At 44.3% G+C, this 18102-nt stretch overlaps 1 non-coding gene across 1 annotated transcript; it reads left to right on the forward strand.

Moving 5' to 3' along the window:
* The first annotated feature begins 7286 nt into the window (after window positions 1-7286).
* On the forward strand, window positions 7287-7424 carry LOC119934300. Its single transcript, XR_005452902.1, has one exon. It is a non-coding gene; the product is annotated as a small nucleolar RNA SNORA7 (small nucleolar RNA).
* Window positions 7425-18102: the final 10678 nt, after the last annotated feature.

Here is an 18102-nt window from a genome sequence, read left to right on the forward strand (position 1 = left end):
TGAGAATCATTCTTCAGACCTGGATGATATTAGTTCTGATGAATTAACACTGGGCCGTCAATTTGTTTGTGATATTGCGATATAATAGCACAAAAATGACACCCACGGATCTATTTCCTGGTCTTTAGTGCCCTTAAACCATGCATGGCAGCACTAAGAAGACTTGGTATTTTAGAAAAAATTTACGGAGCTGCAAACAGTAACCATAATGGGGATATAAAAACTTAATTGCAGTGTGGCCTAGTGGTAAGAGCACGGGACTGGGAGTCAGAGGATCTGGGTTCTAATCCTAACTCCACCACTTGTCTGCTGTTTGACCTTGGGCAAGTCACTTCACTTCCCTGTGCCTCAGTTTTCCTCATCTGTTTTACACGTTTTCCCACCTAATAATACCAATAATAATGATGATGGCATTAATTAAGTGCTTACTATGTGCAAAGCACTGTTCTAAGCACTGGGGAGGTTACAAGGTGATCAGGTGGTCCCACGGGGGGCTCACAGTCTTAATTCCCATTTTACAGATGAGGTAACTGAGGCACAGAGAAGTTAAGTGACTTGCCCAAAGTCACATACCTGGCAGTTGGCGGAGCAGGGATTTGAACCCCTGATCTCTGACTCTGAAGCCCGTGCTCTTTCCACTGAGCCACGCTGCTTCTCCTACTTAGACTGAGAGCCCCATGTGGGATGTAATTATTCATTAGTTCATTTAATTGCATTTATTGAGTGCTTACTGGGTGTAGAGCACTGTACCAAGTGCTTGGAAATTACAGTTCAGCAATAAATAGAGACAATCCCTACCCACCCCGGGGCTCACAGTTTAGAAGGGGGAGACAGGCATCAAAACACCTAAACAGGCATCAATAGCATCGATGTAAATAAATGGAATTATAGATATTAATATAAATAATGTACATAATAGATATGTACATATAAGCACAGAAGTGATGTGGGGCGGGGGGTAGAGCAAACGGAGAGAGTCGGGGCAATGCAGGGGGGAGCAGAGGCAAAGTGGGGGGCTTAGTCTGGGAAGGCCTCCAAGAGGAGGTGAACCTTCAGTAGGGCTTTGAAGGGGGGAAGTTTGATCTTCCCTCTAGACTGTGAGCTCGTTATGGATAGGGAATGTGTCTACCACCTCTGTTGTACTTTCCCAAGTGCTTAGTACAGTCGCACAGTAAGTGCTCAATAAATATGATTGCTTGATTGATATAGAAAATAAACACCCTACCTAACGTGAAAATGGAGTCCAGGCAGCTCTCCCAACCTTGCAACCGTGCTCCCAGCAAAGCAGCTTTCCCTTGTGGGAAAGGTGAGGAGAAGAGATGGCGCAAAGTTCACCCAATCAGCTGTGCGTGATGAGCTGAAAGAGAAACCCACAAGCCGAGAGGGAAGAATAAATTATTTAAAGACAAAAGAAAGCATGGTCTCAAAAAATGAAAGAATCTTGGAAGGAGAGAAGCATCATCTTCCAAAAGGAAGGACAGCTTGGGTCGGGGCATTGTTTCTGTTCTAAACATTTAGGATTGGATAAGTGGAGACTGTCAAACAATCAGCAACCTCTGCTTCAGAGGGATGGTCCCTAGTGAGGGAATAGTAATTATAATAATAATAATAGCAATTGCAGTATTTGTTAAATTCTTATTATGTGTCAGGTATTGTACTAAGTGCTGGGGTGGATATGAGCAAATTGGGTTGAACACAGTCCCTGTCCCACATGGGGCTCACATCCTCAATCCCCATTTTACAGATGAGGGAACTGAGGCACAGAGAAGTGAAGCGACTTGCCCAAGGTCACACAGCAGACAAGTGGCGGAACCGGAATTAGAACACAGGTCCTTTTGACTCCCAGGCCTGTGATCTAGCCACCAGACCAGGCTGTTTCACAGTAATAATAATTGTGGTAGTTATTAAGCACTTATTATGTGTTAAGGACTGTACTAAACAGTGGGGTAGGTGCAAGAAAAATAAATGATCGAGTCTCTGATTAGATAATAGATACTAAAATTAATGAGAATTAAAATTCTGACCTACGTTCTAGGAAAAGAACCATCCCTGAGACTCTGAAAAATGTGGCCTGTAGCAAAGCAGGAATATTACTATTATTATTACTATCAATCAATCGTATTTATTGAGCGCTTACTGTGTGCAGAGCACTGTACTAAGCGCTTGGGAAGTACAAGTTGGCAACATATAGAGACAGTCCCTACCCAACAGTGGGCTCACACTACTACTACTACTAATATTTGTTAAGTTCTTACTTTGTGCCACAAACTGTACTAAGCACTGAGCTAGACAGAAGATAATCAGGACACATACAGTCTCTGTTTCACCTGGGGCTCACAGCCTAAGAGGAAGGAAGAACAGATTCTGAATCTCCATTTTACAGATGAATAAACCCAAGCACAGAGAAGTTAAATGAGTTGTCCCAGGTCAGACACAGCAAGCAAGTGGTGGAGTCAGGATTCGAATCCATATATTCTAAATCTCAGGCCTGTGACCTTTCCACTAATCATGCTACTTCTCAACAGAAATTGACAAGAAGTAATCTAGTGTGTTGGCAGCTTCCTGTGATTTTGATTGGGTTTTCAGAGGGAGGTATATACTCTGCCCCTAGACCCACTTCTCTCTCTTCTCTAGAAAAGGTGAGGTTAGGACTGGTGTTGCTGCCAAAGGAAGGAGGCTTGGGAAAAAACACCACCACCACCAACAAAATCCCAGACCCATGGGGCCTTTAGGGAACAATTTGTGTTTTCTTTGCCAAAATTCTAGCTAATTCTAGGGGGTTTCTTGGAGAAAGTTTCTTTCCTGCCACCAGATGCCACCCTCACCCTTGAAAGGAAAGAGAAAAAAAATCAAGGAAACCGCAAAACTGCAAGAGCAGGCCTTGCTCTCTCAGACCTTGGATGTTGTAGAAAGCAAACAAGCCGTTTTAGATACAGGATCTAATTCTTGTTCTAAGTCCCCCAGAATTTATCTCATCTCAGGAATTCTTCCGGATCAGTTCTGGGAGACTTAGAATAGGAATTAGTTCCTGTATCTCAGGTATTCAGGCAGGAGGGGGCTTGGAGAGCCTAGCAAAGCTGTAGGGCAAGGACAGAATTTCCTCTGTCAGAAATCGTGGGGGCCTACTTTGAGCCACTTTAGCAAAAAAATTCTCCCCACAGCACCTAAGTACATATCCTTGCACCTGGCTGTTTCTCTTAACTGTAATTTATTGTAATGCATTTAATTTATTTTAGAGAAGCAGCGTGGACTGGTGGGTAGAGCATGGACCTGGGTGTTCTAAGGACCTGGTTTCTAATTCGACCTCTGCTACTTAACTGCTGTGTGACCTTGGCCAAGTCACTTCATTTCTCTGTGCCTCAGTTTTCTCATCAGCCAAATGGAGATTCAATTCTATTCCCTCCTACTTAGACTGTGAACTCTAGGTGGGATAGGGACTGTGTCCAACCTGATCAACTTGTAGTAATAATAGTACTAATTATGGTATTTGTTAAGCCCTTACTATGTGCCAAGCACTGTTCTAAGCACTGGGGTGGATACAAGGTAATCAGGTTGTCCCACATGGGGCTCACACTCTTAATCCCCATTTTACAGATGAGGTAACTGAGACACAGAGAAGTGAAGCGACTTGCCCAAGGTCACACAGCAGACAAGTGGCGGAACCAGAATTAGAACCCATGTCCTCTGACTCCCAAGCTTGTGCTCTTGTCACACTAGGCCATGCTGCTTCTCATATCTACTCTAGAGCTTAGAGTAGTGGTCACATATAATAAGCACTTAACGCATACCATATTTATTGTTATTATCCTTCAATCCAGTGTTGGGGACTATCGAAGGAGTAGCTAAAAAAGAAAACCAACCAAAACATAATAATGATGGTATTTGTTAAGCGCTTACTATGTGCCAAACACTGTTCTAAGCACTGGGGTAGATACAAGGTAATCAGGTTGTCCCGTGTGGGGCTCACAGTCTTAATCCCCATTTTTGCAGATGAGGTAACTGAGGCACAGAGAAGTTAAGTGACTTGCCCAAAGTCACACAGCTGATAAGTGGTGGAGTTGGGATTAGAACCCATATCCTCTGACTCCCAAGCCTGTGTTCTTCCCAATAAGCCACACTGAAGGCTGTTAAAACCCCGTTTTGTAGGCCATGATAATATGTGTGCCACAAAGCCAAAAAATCATGTGATCAAATAAAAACTTTTGTTGGCCATCTGGTAGAGTAAAAGTGGTCATCAGACGAAGCAGTGTGGCTTTGTGGAAAGAGCACGGGCCTGGGAGCCAAAAGACCTTAAATCTCATCTCCATCGCTTGTCTGCAGTGTGAATTTGGGCAAGTCATTTAACTTCTCTGTGCCTCAGTTTCCTCAACTGTGAAATGAGGAGTCAATAACTCCTCTCCCTTCAACATAGACTGTGATACCGGTGAGGTAAAGAGGCTGCGCCTGACCTGATTAACTTGTGTCTACCCCAGCAGTTAAAACAGTGGCTTGACCCATAGTAAGTGCTTAACAAATATCATCATTATGCATTATGAAATAGTAGTTTTTTCAAAAATGGAAAGCACATCTGAGTGAGAACAAGAAGGTCTACAAAGAGAGAAGCCATGCAGGTGCAAATGGGAAATCAGGCAGAACTCTTCAGAGCAGCAGATAAGTTTTCCTTCGTTCAACAGAGAGACTGCCACCTTGCCAACATCCAACCCAAATCCATATTCTAAATCTGACTATTTGGTTGCAGGCGCCAGTGAATTAGGATTATTTGCTAAACTGGGGGTGTAGTGGTCTCTCGATTCTAGAATAAGCTCTTCTCCATGCTCTTCTTTCTGCTGGTTTAACTCTCTCAACCCAGGCCTGGAAACCCTAACATTTTATGTCTCAAAAGGCCCAAATATTCCAATAAGAGGCCAGGGTGAGGCTTCCCTACCATCTGAATTCAGAACTCTCAGTAATGTGGAGTCATATCACTTTGGAGCAAAAGAATGGACTGGAGCTTTGGGAGGCCTAATTAAAACCTGCAGAAAGTGGCCAATTATTGTGAGGTTGGGAATTCCCAGAGGTTTCTGGGAGAGTGGCACATTGTCACGTCTTCCTTATCTCTAGGAGTTATTTCTGCCAGTATACCTCCCCTGATTACCTCCAAACCCCATTTTCTGTCCAAATGCCACTTCTTTTATTCCAACTCTGCTACATTGTACTCTTCCAAGTGTTTAGTACAGTGCTCGACAAACAGTAAGTGCTCCATAAATACCAGTATATGACTGATTGATTCAACACTTTTCCCCATAACACTTATGTACACATCTCTATACTCTTTCTCCTACCCGTTATTTTTTGGGGTCCATGTTCCCTTACCCTAGGTTGTAAAATTCCCCCAAGATTGTAATCCCAATCTAGATTCCCTCTAGACTGTAAATTTATAGTGGGCAGGGAACGTATCTTCCAACTCTGTTATATTAGTATGCTCTGCACACAATGAGTGCTCAATAAATACAATTAATGACAATCTCCTTTAGGGTTAGGTATCAAGTCTGTGAGGCCGTTGTTGGGTAGGGACCATCTCTCTATGTTGCCAACTTGTACTTCCCAAGTGCTTAGTACAGTGCTCTGCACACAGCAAGTGCTCAATAAATACGATTGAATGAATGAATGCTACTCCCAAGTCTTCTGCATACAGTAAGTGCTCAATAAACACCATTGAATGACTGATTACCTGATCTGGGGCAGGTGCTCGGTCAGCTCACTCCTCTTTTCTCTCTTTCAGTTAGCAGCATCTTGAATCTTACCTAGGAGTCTTCACAACATCCCTGTGGAGGCCGATGTTATTGTTTGCCTCATATTACATGCATATTACCCTCCCTGCAATTACTGCTGCCTGTGCTCCACTCTAAGTAACAATAATCATAATAATAATAATATAATAATAATGGTATTTGTTAAATACTACCTGTGTGCCACACACTGTTCTATATGCTGGGGTAGATACAAGATAAGAAGATTAGATACAGTCCTTGTCCCACATGGGGCTCACATTCTTAATCCCCATTTTACAGATGAGGAAACTGAAGCATAGAGAAGTGAAGTGACTTGTCCAAGGTCACACAGCAGACCAGTATCAGAGCAGGAATTAGAACACAGGTTCTTCTGACCCCCGGGTCCGTGCTCTATCCACTAGGACATGCTGCTTCTAATGTTTGCCAGGAGGGCTTGGAGCATATCCTGAGGACTATTTTTCTCAGTTGAAGTCCCCCGTGTTTTAAGAGACACTCAGAAAGTTTTACCATTATGCATCCCTCCCATTAGAGAAGCAGCATGACATAGTGACCTATGACCTTCTTACTCCCAGTCCCATGCTCTATCCACTATAGAGGAGATCCCAGCAGGAGATCCCAAAAGCAGCATCAAGAAATATTTGTTAAACACTTTTGTTCATATGTCACAGGAGCCTACCACCATATAAAACGAGTCATACATTTTGATTCCGGCCCTTTAGGTGCTAACAATTTAAATAACATTGAAGCAGGGAGGAAAGGCCAAACAGATATCAGGCTGCTATTGAACATAGCTTAAAGAATTTTAAATGCTTTCCAGGTATTGGGGCATTTTGTAGGAATTGTATGCTTAGGAAGGGCTTGGAAGAGTTAGCACCTCTCTTTCAGTTAATCAGGGAAGACTTTCTTTAGGACTTGCCCAAGGTCACACAGCAGACAAGTGGTTGAGTGGGATTAGAGAAGCAGCATGGCTCAGTGGAAAGAGCCCGGGCTTTGGAGTCTGAGGTTCTGGTTTCAAATGCCGGCTCCGCCAACTGTCAGCTGTGTGACCTTGGGCAAGCCACTTAACTTCTCCGTGCCTCAGTTCCCTCATCTGTAAAATGGGGATTAAGACTGTGAGCCCCACGTGGGACAACCTGATCACCTTGTATCCCCCAAGTGCTTAGAACAGTACTTTGTACATAGTAAGTGCTTAACAAATACCATTATTACTATTATTATTATTATTAGAACCCAGGTCCTTCCAACTCCCAGGCACTGGCTCTATCCACTACGCCATGCTGATCCCATTAAGCAGCGGTTTATGTATTTGCCCCACCAGGTCTCTATAAACTTTATATAACGAAGTTGCTGGACTTTCTGAATAGGATGCTGATGGGACTTTCAGCTATCCAGACTGTCAAAAGTCCTAGGAAGAGGAAGGTGTCTTCACTCTGCCTTTCACCAAAACAGTCCAGTCCATAGCTCCAAACGGCCAACTTGGAGGCTGGTAATAACGAATCCATCAATAATAAACCTACCCTCTCAGAGTCACATCTGGAAAGTTTCCAGTCCTCTACCAGTCTCGACTATGGGAGGGAGAGTCAAGCAGAGGCATATCCATTCCATTCCTAGCTTGGCCAGTGGCTAGCAATTGGAAGGCCATTTGCTACAAGTCAAAACTCACCTGGGCTGGGCAGCAAGGGCAGAAACTCTAGTTTGCTGTGCAGAAGGAGGCAATAGTAAACAACTTCTGTATTTTTACCAAGAAAACTCTATGGATCCACTACCAGAACGATTGCAGATGGAGGTGGGGCGTTCTGGGAGAGATGTGTCCATGGCATCCCTATGGGTTGGAGATGTCTCATTCATTCATTCATTCATTCAATCATATTTATTGAGCACTTACTGTGTGCAGAGCACTGAACTAAGTGCTTGAGAACTACAAATTGGCAATGTATAGAGATGGTCCCTACCCAACAACAGGCTCACAGTCCAGAAGAGAGGAGACAGACAGAAAAACAAAACAAGTACATAGGTGTCAATACTGACAGCACACACAAACACACACACACACACACACACACAAAATAGTAAATCAGGTAAAGTTTCCTTCAGCCCTGAGACCTATTTGGTTGTTCCTGTAGGTCAGCTGCAGGATGGAAAAGGGAGTCCCAACTCTGTTATATTGTACTCCCCCAAGCCCTTAGACCAGTATTCTCCACACATTAAGTTTCCAATAAATATGATTGATTCATTGATTGATGGAGGCCCAAATCCGATTCCCAGCCTCTGAGGGATGGGATGTTCAAGGTCCAAGGTCTCCTTTAGTCCTTTCATTCATTCAATCACATTTATTGAGTGCTTACTGTGTGCAGAGCACTGTACTAAGTGCTTGGAAAGTACAATTTGGCAACAGATAGAGACAATCCCTACACAACAACGGGAGCACAGTCTAAAGTCCTGAGATCTATTTGGTATTTCCTGTTGCTCAGCTGGAGGGTGGAGGATGGACTGTGTTATTTTGTACTCTCCCGAGCACTTTGTACAGTGCTGTACACACAGTAAGCATTCAATAAATATTATTGATTGAGTCCAGAATCCTTTTTCCCAGCCTCCAAGGGATGGGGTGTCCAAACCGCCTGGCACAGCCTCTCTAGGACAATGCATCTTTTTGTTTTTGGCCAATTCTGCTGATACCTGGATTCCCTTTGGTCTCCGTCTGACACCTCAAAGGACTTCACCTTCAAAGGGCCCCCTTCCTGGTCCCCAGTGCGGTATTTCACATTCTGTCCCTGTGATGCCTCTTTGCTCGGGGACTCCTGGGGGAATTCATCACTCTGACTGGGAACTTAATTAGTTTACATCTCCGCTGGCACCGCAGGCAGCATGGGCACTTCATCTCCTCTGTCGGGACCTCAGCTCTGCCCCTGGCCTGTGTCACAGTCACGGAAATAATTTCTCTTGAAACCTTGACTGGGAGCCCAAGAAAGGCAGAGGCAGGTCAGGATTGGCTTTCTGCTGAGCAGAGCCTCATCTTATTTGATCAGTCAATTGTCAACCTTATTTATTGGTCACCTACTGTGGTCAGAGCTCTGTACTAGCTCTGCGGGGAGGACAGTAAAAGTAAAGGACAGGGTTCCTGCTCTCCAAGAACTTACTAAGTGAAAGGTGTGAAAAACAGACAAAAATACCTCAGGTTGGCAGAATGAGGAGGAAGGCTAAGCGTGCAACTGGAATAGGAGGACTAGGAAAGATGGATAGGAGCATAAATAATAGCGAGAATAGTGAACCTGGGGGTCAGAAGGACCTGGATTCTAACGCTCGCTCTGCCCCATTTCTGCTATGTGACCTAGGGCAAGTTGCTTCACTTCTCTGGGCCTTGGTTCCCTCATCTGTGAAATGGGGATTAAGAATGTGAGCCCTATGTAGGGCAGGGACTGTGTTCAACCTGATTAGCTTGTATCTACCCCAGAGCTTAATAGAGTGCCTGCTACATAGTAAGCGCTTTGCAAATACGATGAAAAAAAAAAAGATCCTGGAAGCACCCAAATTGTGGCTGGAGCAGTGGGGATTTCAGAGTTCAGACAGCAGAAGAAAGAAAAGGAGAAGATGGGAGAACCGAAGAGGCTAGACACAGAGGAGCAGTGGATGGAGAAAGAACAGAAGAAACAAACAGCAGACAAGGAAAGGATAGAAGAATGCAAGGAAACTGGAAACTCCAAATCTCAGCAAGCAAAAGTTGAGAAGTCATGGGAATTGGGAGTCAGGAGAGTTTTAAGGAGGGAGGTCTTGGGGGATAAGGGACGTCAGGAGTGGGTGGAGTAGCACTTTTTAGTTGGAGAAAAGATATAATGGGGGAAGAAGGACTAACTGTGGGGCAGACTTGTGTTAATTGTCAGGCTCAGACCAGCCATGACAGATTGGAGTCTCCAAACTAGTTGTGTTTTGATGCCCTGCTGATTTGATTCTAATCATCAGTTTTTTGAGATTTTTGGCCAGGAGGTTTTCTGGGTGATGAACAAGTTGTCAGAAGACTAGGTGGGTTTTCTGGTTAACAGATGTAACAGGAAGAGAAGCATTAGAAAAGAAAGTGAGAGAAGAATAGGGAAAGTTGAACTCAGTAAACTAATAGGATGAGACCACAAGCCTTTAAAGCTGGGCAGAAATGAATATCAAGACATTATTGTTTCTATCATTATTATTAATTACTATTTCTGACAGCTGGATGTTTATTTTGTGCCAAACATGGCACTAAACAGTGGAGAAAAATGCAAGGATTTTTAAATCAGATATGGTCCCTGAGGCAGCTGATTCATTTCCAAAAAAGGCAATTCGAGGAGCCAGATTTTATGCATTCAAACTGAAAGGCCAGTGATGATATAGGGCCATGATGATTTTTCCATCGGATATTAATCTGATACCCTCAGTGATGTTGTTTTTTGAGATTAAAATCAATAATTTGAATGTTTTGTTCAATCGAAAACAATCCGAGGAAATGTCTCTCTAACATTTCTAATATCGACCCATTTGTGCATTTCAAAAGAGGAACAACCATAGCCGAAGCAGCAGCTCTGGAAGTTATGAAAGCAAAGAAACCATGTGGGGTTCATGAGGAATTTGCATGCTTCAGGGCAATAGCTGACTGGCAGCACTGATGCGGAAGAAACATTTCTCGTTAACATAGCACTTGATGGATTGGGTGCATTATACATATTTCAACTTCCACAGTAATGTCCCAAATGGTTTTCCCCTTTTAAAATAATTCTACATTGCAGTGGCTGTAAACTGAATGTAGAATCAGTCAGATTGGGTAGTACCTCTCCTCTATCTCAGACAGAAGCACCGGCAGAACTGCTCTGGAAGATTCTTTTTTATAATATTTGTTAAATGCTTAATATGGGTCAAACACTGCTCTAATCACTGAAGTAGATACAAGCTAACCAGTTTGGACACAGTCTCTGTGGTGGTGCCTATTTTTGCCAGTATGGGAATAGTAGGAAAAGTCACCCTTCTTTAGGATTGATTGAGTCCATAATTATAGCAATAATAATAATTGTTAAGCGCTTACTATGTGACTAACACTCTTCTAAAGATTGGAGTATATACAAGTCATTCAAGTTGGACACAGTCCCTGTCCCCTATGGGGCTCACAGTCTTAATCTCCATTTTACAGATGAGATAACACATCCAGAGAAGTTAAGTAATAATAATAATTGTGGTATTTGTTGCGTGCTTACTTTGTACCGGTCACTTTACTAAGCGCCGGAATGGGTACGAGCAAATCGGGTTGGACACAATCCCCGTCCCACATGGGGCTCACAGTCTCAATCCCCATTTTACAGATGAGGTAACTGAGGCACAGAGATGTGAAGTGACTTGCCCAAGGTCACACAGCAGACAAGTGGCAGAGTGGGAATTAGTGACCTGCCCAAGGTTACACAGCAGACATATGGAGGAGTCAGGTTTAGAATCCAGGTCCTTCTGACTCCCGGCCCTGTGCTTTAACCACTAAACCAGGCTGCCTCTCTAGGTACTGTAAATGGCTACAAATGGGGTACAGCTGGTGATTAAGGGGTTGGCACCACCGATACGGGCAAAGTCCACTCTGCCAGTCTCAGGTACAGGCATTAGATTTTGCCGATCTGTGCTCTAGGAGCAGCCAAATGAAGAACTCTGCTTTGCTTACATCCTTTTACAGCATAGAGGGATCAGCTCTATTTGGAGCCACAAGCAAATGGCTAATTTTTGACAAAAGCATTAAGGCTGTGGACCACCGAAGGGCCTGTGAGTCATTTAGTGTTCTCAGTGCCGGCCAACTTGGCTTTATTGGCCAAGGTTGGCATTCTAGGCCACAGATGCTTCTTGGCATGCAAAACCAGATTCGGAGTCAATCTGGAACACAGATTCGGGGCACCAAACACCAACCGCAACTCCACAGAGCAACTTGCGGCAGAGAAAGCTGGGGATGAGCATTCAGTTTGAATTGCTTTCACCAAACCTTGCTTGTAAATTCAATTTACAATGGAGAGTTTTGGGGGGTCTTGTGATTTAGTGCAATTGCAGGGAATGTGTCGTTTATTGTTATATTGTACTCTCCCAAGTGCTTAGTACAGTGCTCTGCACCCAGTAAGTGCTCAATAAATGTGATTGGATGAATGAGTGAATTATCTGCCTACAAATTTTCCTAACGTCCTCAAAGGAAAGACCCTCCTCCAGAGCGCTTAATCCCAAAGGTGGGAAAGAGAAGACATCGCCCTCATAAAAAAATTATTCATTTTCCAGGCAGGAAACAGCTTTGGGCCATGACCCCTTGAATGAGGAAAGTGGCACAATAGTGCCCTGGCTTTTGACCCCTCCACTTCAGTGAGACTGCACTTTCTATGGTCACCGATGACTTCCTTAAATCCCGGCTCTGCCGATTGTCAGCTGTGTGACTTTGGGCAAGTCACTTCACTTCTCTGTGCCTCAGTTCCCTCATCTGGAAAATGGGGATTAAAACTGTGAGCCCCCCGTGGGACAACCTGATCACCTTGTAACCTCCCCAGCGCTTAGAACAGTGCTTTGCACATAGTAAGCGCTTAATAAATACCATCATTATTATTATTATTATTAGAGAAGATTAATCTAGAGAAGCAGCGTGGCTTAGTAGAAAGAGCCTGGGCTTGGGAGTCAGAGGTCACGTGACTTTGGGCATGTCTCTTCACTTCTCTGTGCCTCAGTTACCTCATCTGTAAAATGGGGATTAAGACTGTGAGCCCCATGTGGGACAACCTGCTTACCTTGTATCTACCCCAGAGCTTGGCACATAGTAAGCGTTTAACAAATACCATCATTATTATTATTAATAATAATCCCCATTCTACCGTTGAGGTAACTGAGGCTCAGAGAAGTGAAGTGACTTGTTCAAGTTCACACAGCATTAGAACCCAGGACCTTCTAACTTCCAGGCCCGTGCTCTATAGACTAAACAATACTGCTTCCTCTAAGAATAAAAGGGTAGAAGGATTAGATGACTGGCACTTAAGGAAAAATTAAAATAAATAAAACAGAAACATAGCATAAAAAGACAATGGCGAGTGCTTGGAGTGCTATGCTATCCCACCGTAGGTGACCAATAAATACTATTGATTTATGGAATTGATTGATGGAAGTTGCGTGGCTTAGTGGAAAGAGCCGGGCTTGGGAGTCAGAGGTCATGAGTTCTAATCCAGGCTCTGCCACTTGTCAGCTGTGTGATCTTGGGCAAGTCACTTAACTTCTCTAGGCCTCAGTTACCTCATCTGTAAAATGGGGATTAAGACTGTGAGCCCCACGAGGGACAACCTGATCACCTTGTACCCCCCCCCACCAGCACTTAGAACAGTGCTTGGCACATAGTAAGCGCTTGACTAATACCAGCATTATTATTATGAGAAGCAGCGTGGCTCAATGGAAAGAGCACGGGCTTGGGAGTCAGAGGTCATGGGTTCAAATCCCGGCTCCACCAATTGTCAGCTGTGTGACTTTGGGCAAGTCACTTCACTTCTCTGGGCCTCAGTTACCTCGTCTGTAAAATGGGGATTAAGGCTGTGAGCCCCATGTGGGACACCCTGATTACCTTGTATCCTCCCCAGCGCTTAGAACAGTGCTTTGCACATAGTAAGCACTTAACAAATGCCATTATTAGTATTATTAGAAATATGATCAATTCAGCAGAATACTGCAGCAAAATAATTTCAGACTCCTCACTGCCTAACTGTATCGGCTGGGCTGTTGTGTACCCATTATAGATCCTTTTTCATTGCATGGCTCAGTGCTAGCACTGTAAGCCCAACGACTCATTGCACGGTCACATTTGGAAACCAGAAGTGACCATCTGGCTCATCCACCGACATGTAGATAGAAACCATGGCTCCATGCTAGGGTCAGTAATTTGGAAGAAGGAATTCAAAGGAATAAGGGCAAAGGGAGAAAGAGGGAACGATCTTGAAATAGTTATGGCATCCCCCAAAAGGGAATTCATTCATTCATTCAAACATTTATTGAGCACTTACTGTGTGCAAAGCACTGTCCTAAGTGCTTGGGCTAGTACAATAGTAGAGACGTAGCGTGGCCTAGTGGGAAGAGCATGGGCTCGGGAGTTGGGTCCTAATCCCTTCTCTGCCACTTGTCTGCTGTGTGACCCTGGGAAAGACACTTAACTTCTCCAGGCCTCAGTTAACTCATCTGTAAAATGGGAATTAAGACCGTGAGCCTCACGTGGGACAACCTGATTACCTTATATCAACTCCAGCACTTGGCACATAGTCAGAAACACACGGCCCCAGAAATAGAACAATAATGGCATTCATTCATTCATTCAACTTGTACTTCCCAAGCGCTTCGTACGGTGCTCTGCACACAGTAAGCGCTCAATAAATACAGTTGATTCATTCAATCGTATTTATTGAGTGCTTCTAGACTGTGAGCCCACTGTTGGGTCGGGACCCTGAAGCGCTTTCCTCTATCCATGCTGCTTCTCATAATCCCGCCTCCACCATTCGTCTGCTGTGAGACCTTGGGCAAGTCACTTCTCTGGGCCTCAGTTCCCTCATCTGGAAAATGGGATGAAGACTGTGAGCCCCACGTGGGACAACCTGATCACCTTGTATCCCCCCCCCAGTGCTTAGAACAGTGCCTGGCACATAGTAAGCGCTTAACAAATACCATTGTCAGTAAGCACTTAACAAATACCATGATTATATTATTATTATTACAATAAGGGAGAAAGAAGCAAGGATCCTGAAATAGTTACGGCATCTCCCAAAGGGGAGTTCATTCAGTCATATTTATTGAGCGCTTACTGTGTGCAAAGCACCGTTCTAAGTGCCTGGGAGAATACAGTACAGTAGACAAACACATTCCCTGCCCACAAAGAACTCACAGTCTAGAGACGAGATCACAGTCTAGATAGTTCTTTCTCGGCTCCATTTGAGAGTGTCTGACTTCTCCTCTCCATCAAAGGGGTGTCTATTTCAAGCTGAGCACTTTTGCCCAAAGTGCTTTATGACTGGTTTGGTGTAATGGGTTTTATACTTATTGCTTGTCACAGATCAGCTCAAACACAGCTGGTTAGACAGCCCTGAAGCTTTCCATCGACCGGGAGGCAAACACAGCCATAGAGCAGAATTGGTCTGAGCTGTTCAGAAATCTTGGCAACACCACCAGCCTGGCAGGTGGGCTTCCGAGCACCATTTGGGGGAACGGCGGATCTTCAGAACGTGAGCAGGAATCATTTGGAGGTGAAACTCACTTCACAATACGCTTCCCTCATCACAGGTGGCTTTGCTCCTAATCAATCAATCAATCAATCGTATTTATTGAGCGCTTACTGTGTGCAGAGCACTGTACTAAGTGCTTGGGAAGTACAAGTCAGCAACACATAGAGACAGTCCCTACCCAACAGCGGGCTCACAGTCTAGAAGGGGGAGACAGAGAACAAAACCAAACGTACTAACAAAATAAAATAAATAGAATAGATATGTACAAGATAACTAAATAAATAAATAGGGTAATAAACATGCACAAACATATATACATATAGTCAGGTGCTGTGGGGAAGGGAAGGAGGTAAGATGAGTTCACCCCGCAAGTCTGCCACCCCTTAACTGATGGAAGGCATCTCGGGTCTTTTCGCCAGTCAACCAGTGGTATTATTGAGTGCTTATTGTGTGCAGAGCAGTGTACTAAGCGCTTGTGGGAGTCCAATAAAACAGAGAAGGTGATCCCTGCCCACATGGAGCTTACACACTAGTGTGGTTCTTATGCCTGCAGTCCCATTCATTCATTCATTCTTTCAATTGTATTTATTGAGCACTTACTGTGTGCAGAGCACTGTACCAAGCGCTTGGGAAGTACAAGTTGGCAACATATAGAGACGGTCCCTACCCAACAGTGGGCTCACAGTCTAGAAGGGGGAGACAGACAACAAGACAAAACATATTAACAAAATAAAATAAATAGAATAATCATCCAAATCTCAGCCCTGATTCCGCCCTTCCCCTAGCTCCCGAGTCTTCTGAAAGGTTTATTGCATGTCAATTTACACTAGGGGATCACTACCCCTCTGAAGCCGCAATCAGAGTGGTCTGTGTGCCGTGTGGCTCAGTGGAAAGAGCCCGGGCTTTGGAGTCAGAGGTCATGGGTTCGAATCCCGGCTCCGCCCTATGTCCTAATGAGCAATCTGGGCAAGTCCTTTTAACGGCTTTTAAGAGGCATTTATTCGGGTCACCTCAAGAACAGGTGCGGGGAGGAAGAAGAACTAAAAGATGGCCCAAGGCTGTAAAGACACTGTGCTTGGGGGCTGTTCTACCAGAGTTATAATATTCCACAAATTACACAAAAATAAATCAATCAAAAGTATCAATCAATAGAAGCAGCGTGGCTCAGTGGATAGAGCACGGGCTTGGGAGTCAGAGGACATGGGTTCTAATCCCTGCTCCGCCACATGTCTGCTGTGTGACATTGGGCAAGCCACTTAACTTCTCTCAGACTCAGTTACCTCATCTGTAAAATGGGGATTAAGACTGTGAGCCCTACGTGGAATAACCTGATCACCTTGTATCCCCCCTAGTGCTTAGTACAGTGCTTGGCACATAGTAAGCACTTAACAAATGCCATTATTATTATTATTATTATTATCTATTGGGCACATCCTGGGGGAATCCCTATGGAGAATGGATTTCCGTGAACAGACTCTCCCTTCTGTTCCTCCTGTATTTCCATGTCACATCTCTGGTCAGATTCTCCAGTAATTTCTCTCTGGAGGTTGGGGACAAGGATCAAATAAGGATCAAATAACAGAAGCAGTGGGTCCGAGTGGATAGAACACAGGTCTGGCAGTCAGAAGGTCCTGGGTTCTCATCCCGGCTCTGCAACTTGTCTGTTTTGTGATCTTGGGCAAGTCACTTCACTTCTCTAGGCCTCAGCTATCTCATCTGTAAATTGGGATGAAGACTATGCAGCCTTATGCAGGACAGAGGCTTTGCACAGTGCCTGATTCTAGATTGTGAGCCCACTGTTGGGTAGGGACTGTCTCTATATGTTGCCAACTTGTACTTCCCAAGCGCTTAGCACAGTGTTCTGCACACAGTAAGCGCTCAATAAATACGATTGATTGATTGATTGATTGATACATAGTAAGCATTTAACAAACACCACAAAAAAACCAAAAAACTTCCTCTCAGGCAGCAGTGGGTCATGCCATCCGAGCCTCCAGGGGCTACCAGGGATATCCATTGCTCAGACCAGCCTCCACGCTCCCGCTGAGCATAGAGAAGCAGCGTGGTTCAGTGGAAAGAGCACGGGCTTTGGAGTCAGAGGTCATGGGTTCAAATCCTTGCTCTGCTGATTGTCAGCTGTGTGACTTTGGGCAAGTCACTTAACTTCTCTGTGCCTCAGTTACCTCATCTGTAAAATGGGGATTAAGATTGTGAGTCCCCTGTGGGATAATCTGATCACCTTGTAACCTCCCCAGTGCTTAGAACAGTGCTTTGCACATAGTAAGCACTTAATAAATACCATTATTATTATTATTGTTATGGGAGTCAACTTGGTCCTTTTGATTGCAGAATTCTGGTAAGGTTGCAGCTTTTTGTAAAGAAAGACTGTGTGTCTGGAGTTTTGAGAAGGCTGTGGGCTATTCCCTGCACATCCTTTTCAGTCTTGTCTACATTTTAGTTGTTTTTGCTGGGTTTTTTTGGTCTGTTTTAATGGCATTTGTTAAGCGCTTACTTTGTGTCAGGCACTGTCCTAAGTGCAGGGGTAGATACAGGCTAGTCAGGTTGGACACGGTCCCAGTCCCACATGGGGCTCACAGTCTTAATCCCCATTTTACAGATGAGGTAATTGAGGCAGAGAGATGTGAAGTGACTTGCCTACAGCCACAAAGTAGACAAATAGCGAAGCAGAGATTCGAGCCCAGGTCCTCCTGACTCCTGACGGACTTCTAGAGCCCGTGCTCTATCCAATAGGCCAAGTTGCCTCTCAGGTTTCCATGACATTCTTTTGTTCAAGGTGTTGTCTCACCACAGTGTGCTGTCTGTTTCTCTATACATAACCTCTATAAAAATATTCCATATTTTATCAGCGGATGAATCAATCAGTAGCATTTATTAGGTGTGTGAAGAATTAAGCCCTGGGAAGTATACATGGAGATGTTTCATGCATGGTCTCTTGCCACTGGAAAGTCACAGTCTAATGGGGAGAGGGCAGAACTGTAGGGAAAAAAAAATATAGCAAATCAAAAGCACCAGGCGTAAAAATATCCATTCAGTTCTGTTAAGCATATGTGTGTGTGTATGGGTTTTCACAGATGGCTTCTGCCCTGAGGACT

This window comes from Tachyglossus aculeatus, chromosome 1 (assembly GCF_015852505.1).
Source record: "Tachyglossus aculeatus isolate mTacAcu1 chromosome 1, mTacAcu1.pri, whole genome shotgun sequence".
NCBI classification, from domain to species: domain Eukaryota; kingdom Metazoa; phylum Chordata; class Mammalia; order Monotremata; family Tachyglossidae; genus Tachyglossus; species Tachyglossus aculeatus.